Raw genomic sequence first — 13,623 nt, forward strand, 5'->3', positions numbered from 1 at the left:
GGCGCCGCGGCTGCCAGCGGCGCATTTGCAGACAATGGGCGCTGACGCCCCTGCGGCTGGCTGGCTAGGACCGCGCCGCGCTGCCGTTAGCCCGCGTCACGCCCTGCCGGCGACTCACGGAGCCGCGGCAGTCCGCCCAGCTTGCGGCTAACGAGCCGCTAATACCCGCCCCTCTTCATCCCGAGAGGACAAGAGAGCAGAGCAGAGCAGAGCACACACTATGCACAGTTTTGGTGCCCCATACCTCCATCATATTTTTTTCCCTTTTCTTACGATTCTAATGCCTACATAGGATACCTCACGTACAGGTAGTAGTAGTAGTAGTAGTAGTAGTAGTAGTAGTATTAATAATAATAATAATAATAATAATAATAATAATAGATAGACGAGACAGTTGATTAAACAGGGATCCGACAGGGCACGAACTATCCCTATTACAGTTCAATATTTTACTAGAAAATGTAATTATACGATGGGAAACAGAGATAAAATGAATAACCATTGGCAGACTATGTTAAACTAAAATTCGTTTACCGTGTTTGGCTTACGCAGATGATCTAGAGATCATTTCAAACAACAGAGAAGAGGGGATTAACTCCCTTGAAAAACGCAATGAAATAGCAGCTAAAAGAGGACTGGAAAATTCTTATGGAAAAAAGAACAACATATCGTAGGTTCTCCTCAGTACCTAGATGAACGATCCGTGTGTACACAGTTTCCTAAGATTTCTCGCGTAACCAAATTCAAATAGGAAAAATCGTCCAATCCTCTGGATCAAGTTGCGAAGCAAATAAATATTACTTTACTTTACATGTGGCAAGGGCCTTATCGACCATACGCCTGCTCTATGAGCCTCTTCCACTTATGCCTGTCCAATGCGCTGTTCATCCTAATTGTGTCCCTCCGAATGTTATCCCGCCATCTGATTCTGGGTCTCCCTCTCGTTCCATCTATTGTTCTGCTGAATGCCATTTTAGGTAGTCTATTCTCTGTCATTCTTGCTATATAGCCTGCCGAATTCAACCTTCTCCTCTTGAGCACTTCGACGATGTTACGGTGTTCGTACAGCCCCCGTAAGTCTTCATTTTTTCTTATTCTCCATTCCATGTTATTCACGTCGCATACAGATCCAAAAATTTCCCTTAGTACTTTTCCTTCGAATATTAACAGCTTTTCTTCATCTTTCTTTCTAAATATTAATTTTTTTCACATGCATATAACATCACAGGTATAATGGTCGATTGCTATAAACGGATTTTGAAGTTACTACTAAGTGATCTTTTTCTTAGAATTTTGATGAAACTAAAAAGTGTCCTGCATGCTTTTGATAAGCGGGCATCTATTTCTACATCTGTTCTGTTGTTATTACTAAAAAGACTTCCTACGTACTTGAAGTGGTCAACAGTCTTGAAATTGAATCCATCTACAGTCAGAGGTGCATCTTTTCCGGTTTTCTTATTTATGGGCAGGTATTCTGTCGTTTCTTCATTAAATCATTAAACTATAAAAAGCTTACAGAATTACATGGAATAGATAAAGTAAAAAATCATTATCTTGTAATGTAAAATTAAAACATTACATCGCAGTAGTCAAACTTTAAGGATTATACGCATCAGAGACTGTAATCACTGGAAAGACACAAAGAGGAAAGGAAAATTTAATGAAACTTTTTGGTGCAGTTTGTGTTGAGAGAATCTGAGTAAGACGGAGGACTAGCAATCAATATCAAAATTTGGAGAAAATCTCGGGCAGTCTCAGGAAAAGAAGGCTCAAATTTTATCACCACTATTCTCAGAACGAACGATAATATTCTGACGAAAAACATTCTCTAACTTGCCCTTTCAAAGCAAGTTAGAAACAACTGGATACTTGAAACTGAAAGAGATTCAGGAAATTGGCCTACAAACAAAATTCTACAGAACGGAGTTGTATTCAAAACTTTAACTGACCGGCATCATTCTAAAGCTAAATCAAGTGTTGCGTCTGGGAGAACATGGACAGAACAATGTAAAAATCACAGTGAGATGATGAAGAGAGTGGCAGAAGAAGGCAAACATAGCAGCGGAGAAAGTTCAATCGCTCTCCATAGCTGTACATAACAACGTAAATTACAATATCAGAGAGAACAAGTCTATTGATCAACACCGGAAATGCCGAATTAATTATCAGTATTAAAGACGCTCCTAGAACAATGAGAGTCAGCGCTAACAAGTGTATAGAAAGAGCCAAAACCGTAAAGTATTTAGGAGAATCGATCTCAGATGATCTCAGCAAAGCGGTAGCTCTCGAGCAAAGGGAAATTGAGCTATATAGAGCATATAGGCTTGCAGAAAAGTGAACGCCTCGAAACATCTGACGATGAATAGCAGACTAACTGTAACACTATAGTCAGACCGACTGCCCTCTACGCAGCAGGGCGCCTATTTCATACAAAGAAGGCCCAAATACGAGTCCTCGAATCATAAGAAAGTTAATTCCTGCGACAGCAGTGAGCCCAGGAAATTGGAGGAATACTGAGCTAACAGAAACGCTCAAGGTACTAACAAGGAAACAGCAACTAAACTTCTCCAAGAACACCAGAAATGCCAGACGGCAACTGGACAGCAGAAATAAAAGCACCGTGATCCACTTGGGATGGCCCATATCAATTTAAAAAAATGTTGTGAAGCTCTGATGCAGAATCAGATTAGATGACAAGTATAAAATACGCTCCAAATCTCATGAGCATGGATTACCGAAAAATTAAGTATGTCAAAAAAATTTAAATGTCTTGGTGTGGTAACGCAGAAGGATTCTCGCTGCGCAGAGGCTAATAAAGGAAGAGCAAGGAAGATGGAAATGACCTTTCAGCTGGCTTTAAGACGTGTACAATATGAGATCTATCTTCTCTCAAGAAAAAGTTACAGCTCTTTACTACAGAAACAAAGCAGAATGATTAAACGCAGGTGAATGCCTGAATTTGACTCAACCTGGTGATATGGAAAAAGAAAGAGGGGAAAATCCTTAGTAAAATACCGAGGAGAAAAACAGCGATGAACTCAGGAAGAGTAATGAAGATCTGTCCAAGAGAACACAACAAATAAATGTAGCGATGACAAAAAGCGGAATGTTTTACAATTAACCTACGATAAAGACGAGCATCGTCATACTTGCACGTACGAATACGTTATTACAGCGGCAGTTTGTGACTAAAATAAAATTTAGGTTCGCGTTGACATACATGTCTTCTTCGCTGGAAGCCAGATGCACAAGTCCGCCGACAGAATGCCTCCGTGGCCACAGCCACGGTGTGAAGGACTACGGTCTGTGTTTCCCAGCCGTCTTCAGCGCGATAACGCGCAACCAGCAACGCACCTCTTATGTTATCGCAGACACTGGTAGCGGCCACCCTGCAGCGCTCCACTCGAAACCCTTGATAGAATTTCTCACATCCATAACGTAGGAAACAAAGATGTTCCCACGACCAAGATTTAGTGCAAGCAACCTGAAGTGGTACACCTAAGGCGAAACTGTCGAATAAGGCAACCACTATGAATGCTATCGGACATGCTTCTGTGGCTCAGTTAATAGTAAAATGTTAAGCAACAATAAAATTCACCGACCGCTACAGGTTAGTGTTAACACATGAGGCAGTTTTGGTGTTATGCATTTCCACATAGCGCCAGGTATAGGGAAATTGGTACATTAACTCACACATCTATTATGTCTTGCAAACATTACGCATATTTGAAATGTCCTTTTGCATTATTCAGACGACTGCGAAAAAACAGAATCCCGTATCACATCAGTTCAACTATCAAAAGCTACCACTGAAAATTCGGCCACTAAGCCACATCAACTTTCATAACTTACAATCTCTAATTGCAAAAAAATGGTTCAAATGGCTCTGAGCACTATGGGACTCAACATCTTAGGTCATAAGTCCCCTAGAACTTAGAAATACTTAAGCCTAACTAACCTAAGAACATCACACACACCCATGCCCGAGGCAGGATTCGAACCTGCGACCGTAGCAGTCCCGCGGTTCCGGACTGCAGCGCCAGAACCGCTAGACCACCACGGCCGGCCTCTAATTGTATGTGGTTGATATTCGCGTAAATAGGGAAAAGTTATAGGTTACGCTTCATATGATCCCATGAGCACTATTTTTCCAGAAACGAAACTACATTGAGCCGATTAAGGCAGGTACAACTAATATTCTATTAACATGCAAGGGAAGGGTCCAGAACGGGTCTCGCCGATTTGGCTCAAAGTTGTGAGTAAAAGAAAGTTTATGGCCCTTTGAAGTTCCTAAAATGTTTCGTCTTCGTGCGTCGTAGGAAAAGATATAAAGTTCTCGAAAATTTTTTGATTACTTTGAGAGTGATGTTTGAATAACAACTGCGTAGTTAGTGGAGTGGCGCAGTCGGTAAGTGTACGGAGCCTCTAGTTAGATTCCCGCTGCTGCCCAATTTTTTGTAAATGTATTTAATTCATCGTAATGTTAAACTAACAATTGTAAAATTTAAATATAGTTTAGCAGATCAGTTTATATACGTAAAATTAATAAATACAATTGACAATTATTTATGGTTACTTTAATGTGAATAATGAATATAGTTAAACAGTTAATTTTCTTAATTGTCTGAAGTTTTGAATGAAAACAATATTTCCGAAAATTCTAGCAATGAATTATTTGCTTTATTTGGATGATAATCTTCAAGGACACATTTAAAAGATAAATATTTTTCACATCATGCACATTTTATGAATAATTGTTTTTAGCAAAAACATTTATCCAAAATATGGTTAAGTGGACAGCCTACTTCATTCTTTCCTCTAGCAGTTTTGATGCATACCATGCATATAGAATCATTGTGGCGAAAACAGGAGTACTGAAGTGATGCTGAACGATCGACTGTATTTTAATTTCATCTTCCCTCGACGATAATTCTCGTCGTTATTATACCGAATCAGGGGCACTTTGTAATCTTTTAATTAGATTATTGAGTCGGCTATTGAAATATACATCACAGATCTGAGCCAGTCTGGAACCGCGCGACCGCTACGGCCGCAGGTTCGAATCCTGCCTCGAGTATGGATGTGTGTGATGTCCTTAGGTTAGTTAGGTTTAAGTAGTTCTAAGTTCTAGGGGACTGCTCGCCTCAAATGCTTACTTATTGCTGAACGTCTCACCGTACACTGTCAAATTTGCTTGGCCACTCCACGAATCCACCAACAGAAGGAATTTATGATTAGCAACATATGGCTTTTCAAAAATTTTTCATCAAGCTCTTTTGTTTTCCTGACTAGAAGCAAATAACGATGATATTCTTATATTCTTCTTCTAATTTCGTCATGGTACCAGCGACTCCACGACCAAATTTACTGCCAGGCTCTCGCGTACCTAAAAATACAAGGAATACTAGTTTCCCTGAATCGGTTAAACTGTACTGCACTGTGTAAGAGTGGGTGGTTTTCAACAGATTTTTCACCAAAACGATCCTCGCAACTTTATAATCCAAGTGCTGTTATACGTTGATTCATACTGGCATCCAGTCTGGTCAATATTAAATCATAATTACGATTGAAATTTGCTATTTAATGTCTTATCTGTATACAAAACTTCTCTGCTGCTTCCATCGTTTCTTCCAAACTTTAAACATCATTTTGGCTGATGAATTAGGTGATTTTTCGCTGTAAACTGAAATTTTCCTGATAAATATGGAAATGCGACTGCCACTGCCTATTGTTGTGATGTTCTCGTGTCACCTTTTCATAACGTCTCGTGCATCCTGAAATCTTACCTATGTTTCGGAGCTGATGAATGTTTTGTCATTTGTATTGCCGCCTTGTTCTATTCCTCTATCCCAAATCAGAAGATAATCTTTTTTTCCAGGATTTGAAACCGCCAGGGGCACGAAAGTACCAGAATAATATTCGTCTGTATCGTAATCATAGTCGTTTGCGTCTGTACTTGAAGAAGAAACCTGTTATAAATAAAATGGGCCTGCATACAGCAAAAGTATACGTGGACATAGAAAGAAAGATTAAATGATAAAATTCATATACCTCTTCATTAGGTTTGGTGTATAATATATATTTTTAAATCTTCATTATTTACAACGAAATTATCAATCATAATTGCAATAACCTGCCCTTCAATTGCTTGACTTAGAGCTACTGCTGCAGGACCCACAGACCGCGAGGACTGTCGGTTGTAAGTCTTTTTCTTCATAAATTGAACAAGCTTAACGGAGAGCGCTGATGATTTGTTTTTAATCCTCATCGAAATGTTTAAATTATGGTATCTTCACCGGTCACTTCTCTGGTAGAAAATTCTTGCTCGGTTTCCATTTGCCAATAAAAAGGGAATGTTAAAATATCTCGGAAAACAGCTGAAATCACAAATCGTCAGAGATGAATCATTAAAAAACAATCCTTGTTTAACTACATACATGGAGCGAGGGAGGTGGATGGGTGAAGATAAGTTATCAGTTTTTACTGTCGAAAGTGAAAACACATTTGCTGTTAAACATACACACAAGGGCGTTGTCAACATCTGCGCCTAGGTGGCCCATTGTAAGCTTTACCTTGGTTTAACATTGCAAAGAATACAACATAATGAATGAAAAAGATGGGTAGCGGCGGGAATTGAGACGCCGAAATATCATTCTGGATGCTTACCGACTGCATAATTCTTATTCAAACATCACTCACAGTGTAATCAGCAGACTTACGAGAGTGTTCTCTCTTTTCCAACGGCCCACTCAAACGAAATATTTTAGGAACTTCAAAGGGTCGTATACTTGCCTTCTACTCATGCAGTTTGAGCCAAATCGGTGAGGCCCGTCCCGCACTCTCCGGAGCGCTGTTAGTGACAGCGAGAAAGCAGTGGAGAAACCGTGCGACAGCGAAGCGCACGGACTCTTCGAATGAGTCGCGTTGTAGATTCTTTTCTGTGAATCAGACCCGACGGCCATTTAGAACAGGTAAACGCTGACGTCGTCCTAACCAGCTTCGCCCGTCAACGTCTCAAGCAAACAGATGCATAATCACAGAGACTGCGCGTCAATAGCTTATCCCGGATCCTTCACTGCCTGGTAATCTCGGCAAGAGATTAAACCTACACTGACGCGAAGCAGCAACTATATCTGGAACGTCAACAGCGGGAACACCACAAAACGTATACTTTTGTCCTTGTATTTGTTCTGCTTATTTCACGAGAGAAATCAGAGGAGATGAACTGCTACACCTTTGAAAGACGTAATACGAACAATAATCAGTTTCTATATACATAATAGAAGAAGGCACTGAAATAACATGCAATCCGAAGTGGGTGCGAAGGCTGCCCAAATTAATACATGGAGCGTATTTTAAGAATGCCACAGGAGATAAAGTTGTTCTGGAACAGACAATGGAAAATACAGGAGCAGTGAATAAGCTGCGTAATGGGAAGCTGCAGACAGCGGTTTCTCAACTACGGCATCGTGAAACAGTGCACGAGGTGGTTGTGCGTTGCAGCTTCGTGCTGACGCTCGTGGAGATTCCTGGCCTCTTAAGATATACAGCAAGCGGCGCCCAAGTTTCCACCACAGGAGATTAGCGTCCGTTCTCAACTTCAGCAACGCGACCGGAGTTCCTGGCTCACACTTTGAGCGCTCTGAGTTATCAAGACAAACTTTTAAGGAAGCGCAGAATACACTCTGTGGCTGCCGCATATGCCACTTCCAACGCCACACACAGCTGACGCTCAGATCCCTGCTCAGCTCGGCTAGGCGGAGGTTGTGGATCTGGGACGTTCAACGGAATACGGTAACTGGGTTCAGTTTTCGCGGAAATAACAGCCGTTGCCGCACGACATAACTACATCTAATAAAATTTTATGTTGACTATCACTGTCCGATTGAAGAATACGATGCTCGAGCCCTCGAAACGCGGTCCAACAGATCAAACAAGTCACTTCCAGGTGAAAAATTACATTCTTTTTATGATTAGCAATGAATAAGACGACCTTTTGCGACAGTAAGCCAAGCCCTCTTCTGCTGGTGATGAAAACCGAATCACGAAAGGTGTACATAACGGACAGAAAAGAGACCGCCTAAAAGACGCCATCCAGGCCTTTATTGGTATCAATGGCATGTTGTGCATGTCTCGAGACGCAGCCTAAGCGTCAATTCTAAGCGCTAGCTATGTCAAGCTTTATGACACTACTACCAAGTTACATCAGTAACGTTCCTTGCATGTTTTCTTAGTCAGCAGGGAATTTATTTCTACAAACAACGCTTACCTTCCAGCATTATGTTCGAAGCACATGTAAACTTGACGTTGTGTGGCGGTGTTATTAACTTTTTATATGTGGTGTAAACCAACCGTTACGAGTATACAGGGACGATGAGAATGTAAACAGTTAGTTAATGGCTAATCGCGGGGGAGCAATGTTTACCCTAGTCTGTTTCTCTTTAGTTTGTGTACCTTTTTATAATGACCAAACATCTCAGAGCAGCGATGAGTTTGTAAATAATTCTTTAGACTGGTCACTGTGGAATAATCGATAACGATAAGTAGGGAGTCAGGAATTTTCCGCAATATCTTGTCACTACATTTTCTACATGACAATGAAATTAGTGGGGCGATAGTGTCCTAATTGCGTGAACTGTTTCCGGGAGAATAACTGTCAAGTAGCGGCCAGATTTGGATTTTCTGCATTGATTATCAAACAGAGAGACACCAAAATGTTACAAACTGGGTTTCGAGTTCAATTTGTTGTACCGACTCTGTGCCTGAATCAGTCACGTGCTCTTGTAGAATCGTACGCACAAAATCTGCGTCTTCTGGAGGTTAGGACTTCCGAGATTTCGTAAACATTAATCGACGGGGCAATTAGATACGAAACAGTGCACGAGACGCAGTCTGACAAAATTAATCTTATTCGTTTTCGCAATACAAACTTTCCGGAAATGTATTCGTGGAGTGAGACGACCTCCCGTTAGAAAATTAATGGACTGTGTCTTTGTTATATTTCGCTACATTTTTATTACCTCTGTCCTCCCGAATACCGAGTCCTGGAGCACCTCGCTCAGTACCTCTGGTGGTGATGAAATGTGTGATCGTGTCACACCTACTCAGTGAAAGTAAGAAAAGTGGACGAAATCCCAACTGAGCTAGCAAGCAGCCGCGAACTCGCCACAAAATCACCTACCTGCTCTTCCCTGTGTGCAGTAACAGCACATAACTTACCCCTCTAAATACCGCTACCGCGCGGCAACGGTTAGTGCCGCAACCCCTGCGCTAGCGAAAATACGTAGTCCTTAGCCCCCTCACTTTCTGTTCATAGGAATTCCTAGATTCGCCCTTCTCCCGAGCATTGCAGGTGTGTCTCCTGTTTCCTTGTATAGTCAATGAGAAACTATCCGCTCAACTGAAAACTTTGCACAAGTGCCACTCTACACCGCGCGCAGTTAACTATGAACGTATTTACTTTGTCTTATCTATCTTTGCTTTTACTGTCATTTGTGCTAACCGTCGCTGCATACTGCGATACGTTCAATGCACGTAATTACGTGTTTGCTCTCTTTTGCTTTTCTAGGAGAAGGGACAATATACATGGTGAAGTTATACCTCAAATACTTCGTTGGCTATAAATGAGGACTGACTGACAACCTCAGCTGCCGACAGGTGTTGTTGACATACCTCGATGTGGACAGCTGAAAATGTGTGCCCCCGACCGGGACTCGAACCCGGGATCTCCTGCTTACATGGCAGACGCTCTATCCATCTGAGCCACCGAGGACACAGATGAATAGCGCGACTGCAGGGACTTATCCCTTGAACGCTTCCCGTGAGTCTCACATTCCCAACAGTCCACAATTCAACATATGTATTGTACCTTATAGACATTTGTCGGCAGCTGAGGTTGTCAGTCAGTCCTCATTTATTCCAGGGAAAAGCTGCACGGTCATCAACAGTAACTGTTCTTTCGACAACAAGTTACTGCCTTCGTATATATACTTCGTTGGCTGTCTGACGACGAAAGTGAAGAGAGAGAGCTTCCCTGCGATTTCATCGATGAAAGCGAAGAGAAGGAAGGAAGTTTGAACGTGGACCGCCACAGTAGCGACACAATAATCTGGGGGCAAACATTCCAATCCCTTCAAAAATAATACAGGTAATGATTACCGCTCTTACGTCAGAAAAGCTTTGGACAAGCAATTCCTTATCTCTGCCGAACAAAACGAAATCAAAAAAACATTATAAAAGTATTCCCAGGCCCGACCCGCGCAGGCAGAAATATTTCCTCTGAATTGGACGCGTTTATGAGATTCATTCTTACAAATATGACTCACAAAATTGTTGTTGGCACAAACATATATATTTCAGAACGAAGATGTACAATTCAATATACGAGGGAACGAGATTCTAGGTTAATTACTTCTTCGGAAATGAAAGCTCTTTGTGGGGTTCTATTCTAAATCGCTTTCAAGGAAAGTAGCCGCGCAATGGTACAGGGATGATGGTTTTGCCGAGCTGTGTTTTCCGATAACAGATTTACGTAGTTACTGAGAAGCACAAGGTTTGCAGAGAGAGCGACCACGGGAACACGAAAAATGTATGATAAATTAGCAGCCATTAGGGAGTTGCCCAGGGACTTTGAAAGTAACTGTAAAAACGATTGCTCCCTATCAAAATTTGTGACCACTGACGAAATGCTGCTTCCCTTTCGAGGTCAGTTTAGTTTCATCCAATACATGCCTGACAAGACGGCCAAGTACGGCCCAAAATTGTACGCCATGTGCGATAGTGGCAGATTTTGCGTGCACAGCTTCGAGATATACTGCACCAAACAAAGGGAAGGTCCTTACTTTACATCGAACAAACCGTTCAACATAGGCAAGCGACCCTTTCAGCCCGTCTTGGGTTTTCACAGAAATGTGACCACCGACAACTACTGCACCAGCTATCCATTGGGACACTTTCTTCTGGAGAACGGTGTAACATTTCTTGACACAATGGAAAATGGCTCTGAGCACTATGGGACTTAACATCTTAGGTCATCAGTCCCCTAGAACTTAGAACTACTTAAACCTAACTAACCTAAGGACAGCACACAACACCCAGACATCACGAGGCAGAGAAAATCCCTGACCCCGCCGGGAATCGAACCCGGGAACCCGGGCGCGGGAAGCGAGAACGCTAACGCACGACCACGAGCTGCGGACACAAAATGGAAAAGAATATATAGAAATCCCCTCCGACTTTCTGGATCTGAACACCTGAGAATGGGGCTTTTCACTATTTGGATTCCAGGACAATTGCACCCTGGTATACTACATGCCAAAGAAGGAAAAAATGTGTTCTCCTGCTATCTACAACGCATGATTTTCGAGAAAATAGACACAGACGCTGGAAAACCTACCCCAATAACGGGCTATAACCACACCAAGGAGGGAGATGATACAGATGACCAAAAGTGTTCGTTTTCTCGACTTCGAGAAAAACGAAAAGATGGCCGCTGGCAATATTCTTCAGATTTTTGGACACAGCAGGAATAAACGCAAACAGATTGTGGATGTGAAATAATACTGACCCAACACGTAGCGGAAAGGCCTTTCTGGAAAATATGGCTTTCTAACTTCTCGGAGAACAGTACAAAGACCATGCAGATCTTAAGAATTCGTCAGATGATGTATATATGTGTACGTTAGTCTCTCAAACTACCGAGAACCATTTAATATACTGTACGTTGTTCGACATGCAAACATTTTGTGTGTAAGAATCACTCGACACGCAAAGTAGTTTGCGACCGCTGTCGCCAATGAGAAGATGGGGAAGTTGAAGTGCAGAGGAACTGATATTTAATGTTTTCTTATTTATACATGTAGCAATTTGTAATACACTGAAGCGCCAAAGGAACTGGTATAGACATGCGTATTCAATACATACGTACACAGGCAGAATACGGCGCTACGGTCGACAACGCTTATATAAGACAACATATGTCTGGCGCAGTTGTTAGATCGGTTACAATGGCAGGTTATCAAGATTTAAGTGAGTTCGAATGCGGCGATGGGACACCGAGAACATCAGGAATCCGGTAAAACATCAAATCTCCGATACTGCTGCGCCCGGAAAAAGAACCTGCAAGAACAGGACCAATGATGACTGAAGAGAATCGTTCAACGTGACGGAAGTGGAACCCTTCCGCAAATTGCTGCAGATTTCAATGCTGGGTCAAGTGTCAGCGTGAGAACTATATAACGAAACATCATCGATATGGGGTTTCGGAGCCGACTCGTGTACCCTTGATGACTGCACGACACAAAGCCTCGCCTGGGTCCGTCAACACCAACACATTGGACTGTTGATGACTGGAAATACGTTGCCCGGTCGGACGAGTTGCCCGCATCTCGTGGTCGTGCGGTAGCGTTCTCGCTTCCCACACCCGGGTTCCCGGGTTCGATTCCCGGCGGGGTCAGGGATTTTCTCTGCCTCGTGATGGCTGGGTGTTGTGTGCTGCCCTTAGGTTAGTTAGGTTTAAGTAGTTCTAAGTTCTAGGGGACCGATGACCATAGATGTTAAATCCCATAGTGCTCAGAGCCATTTGAACCATTCGGACGAGTCTCGTTTCAAATTGTATCGAGTGGATGGATGTGTACGGGTATGGAAGGCCATCTCTTGAATTCATGGACCCTGCACGTTAGCAGATGACTGTTCAAGCTAGTGAAGGCTCTTTTATGGTGTGGGGCATGTGCAGCTGGAGTGATATGGGACCCCTGACACGTCTAGATACGACTCTGGCAGGTGACACGTATGTAAGCTCATCACTTGCATCCATTCATGTCCATTATGCATTCCGACGGACTTGGGCAATTCCAGAAGGGCAATGCGACACCCCACACGTCCAGAATAGCTACGGAGTGGCTCCAGAAACACTCTTCCGAGTTTAAACACTTCCGCTGGCCCCCAGATTCCCCAGACATGAACATTATTGAGCATAACTGGGATGGCTTGCAATGTGCTGTTCAAAAGTCGTCTACACCCCTCGTACTCTTGCGGATTTGTGGACAGCCCGGCAGGATTCATGGTGTCATCTCCCTCCAGCACTTCTTCAGACATTAGTAGAGTCCATGCCACGTCGTGTTGCGCCACTTTAGCGTGCTCGCGGGGGCCCTACACGATATTAGGCGGTGTACCAGTTTCTTTGGCTCTTCAATGTATCATTAGTTTTAGTAATATGAGAAACTCATGTATATGATTTATACTGTAGTTATTCAATATTATACGTTATTGAAAGCAAAAGTACTGCTATTACAATATAAAGCATAGTTACGTATTCCTTATCTTTATCCCCTAAATTTCTACCCAAGTTACAATAAATTTTATTTGTCTGCGACGTTTAATGTCTTTATATTGTACTGACATTATAAAAATAGTAACACTTACAAAAATGTACTGATAGTACCATTTCGGAAACGCTGCATCCAGATCCGCGCGCGGTATATCATGAGACTGTGCCGCACGCGGTATTTAGGGGATTAACCTAAATCCTGTCAGTGAACACAGGTTCAAGACGAGAGGGTTTATTCGTGTACTGAACGTTATATCCTTCATTCTGTTTTGTCACGTTTAATAACACATTTCAAG

The 13,623-nt window shown here is 42.4% G+C and overlaps 1 protein-coding gene and 1 non-coding gene across 3 annotated transcripts in view; both read right to left on the reverse strand.

Moving 5' to 3' along the window:
• The window catches only part of LOC126101143 (afadin), a 1,121,024-nt gene that overhangs the window by 533,166 nt on the left and 574,235 nt on the right, over positions 1–13,623 (reverse strand). The gene's annotated exons all lie outside the window — the stretch shown is intronic.
• On the reverse strand, positions 9,699–9,772 carry Trnat-ugu (transfer RNA threonine (anticodon UGU)). The gene has a single exon. It is a non-coding gene; the product is annotated as a tRNA-Thr (tRNA).

Source organism: Schistocerca cancellata, chromosome 9, assembly GCF_023864275.1.
Source record: "Schistocerca cancellata isolate TAMUIC-IGC-003103 chromosome 9, iqSchCanc2.1, whole genome shotgun sequence".
NCBI lineage: Eukaryota > Metazoa > Arthropoda > Insecta > Orthoptera > Acrididae > Schistocerca > Schistocerca cancellata.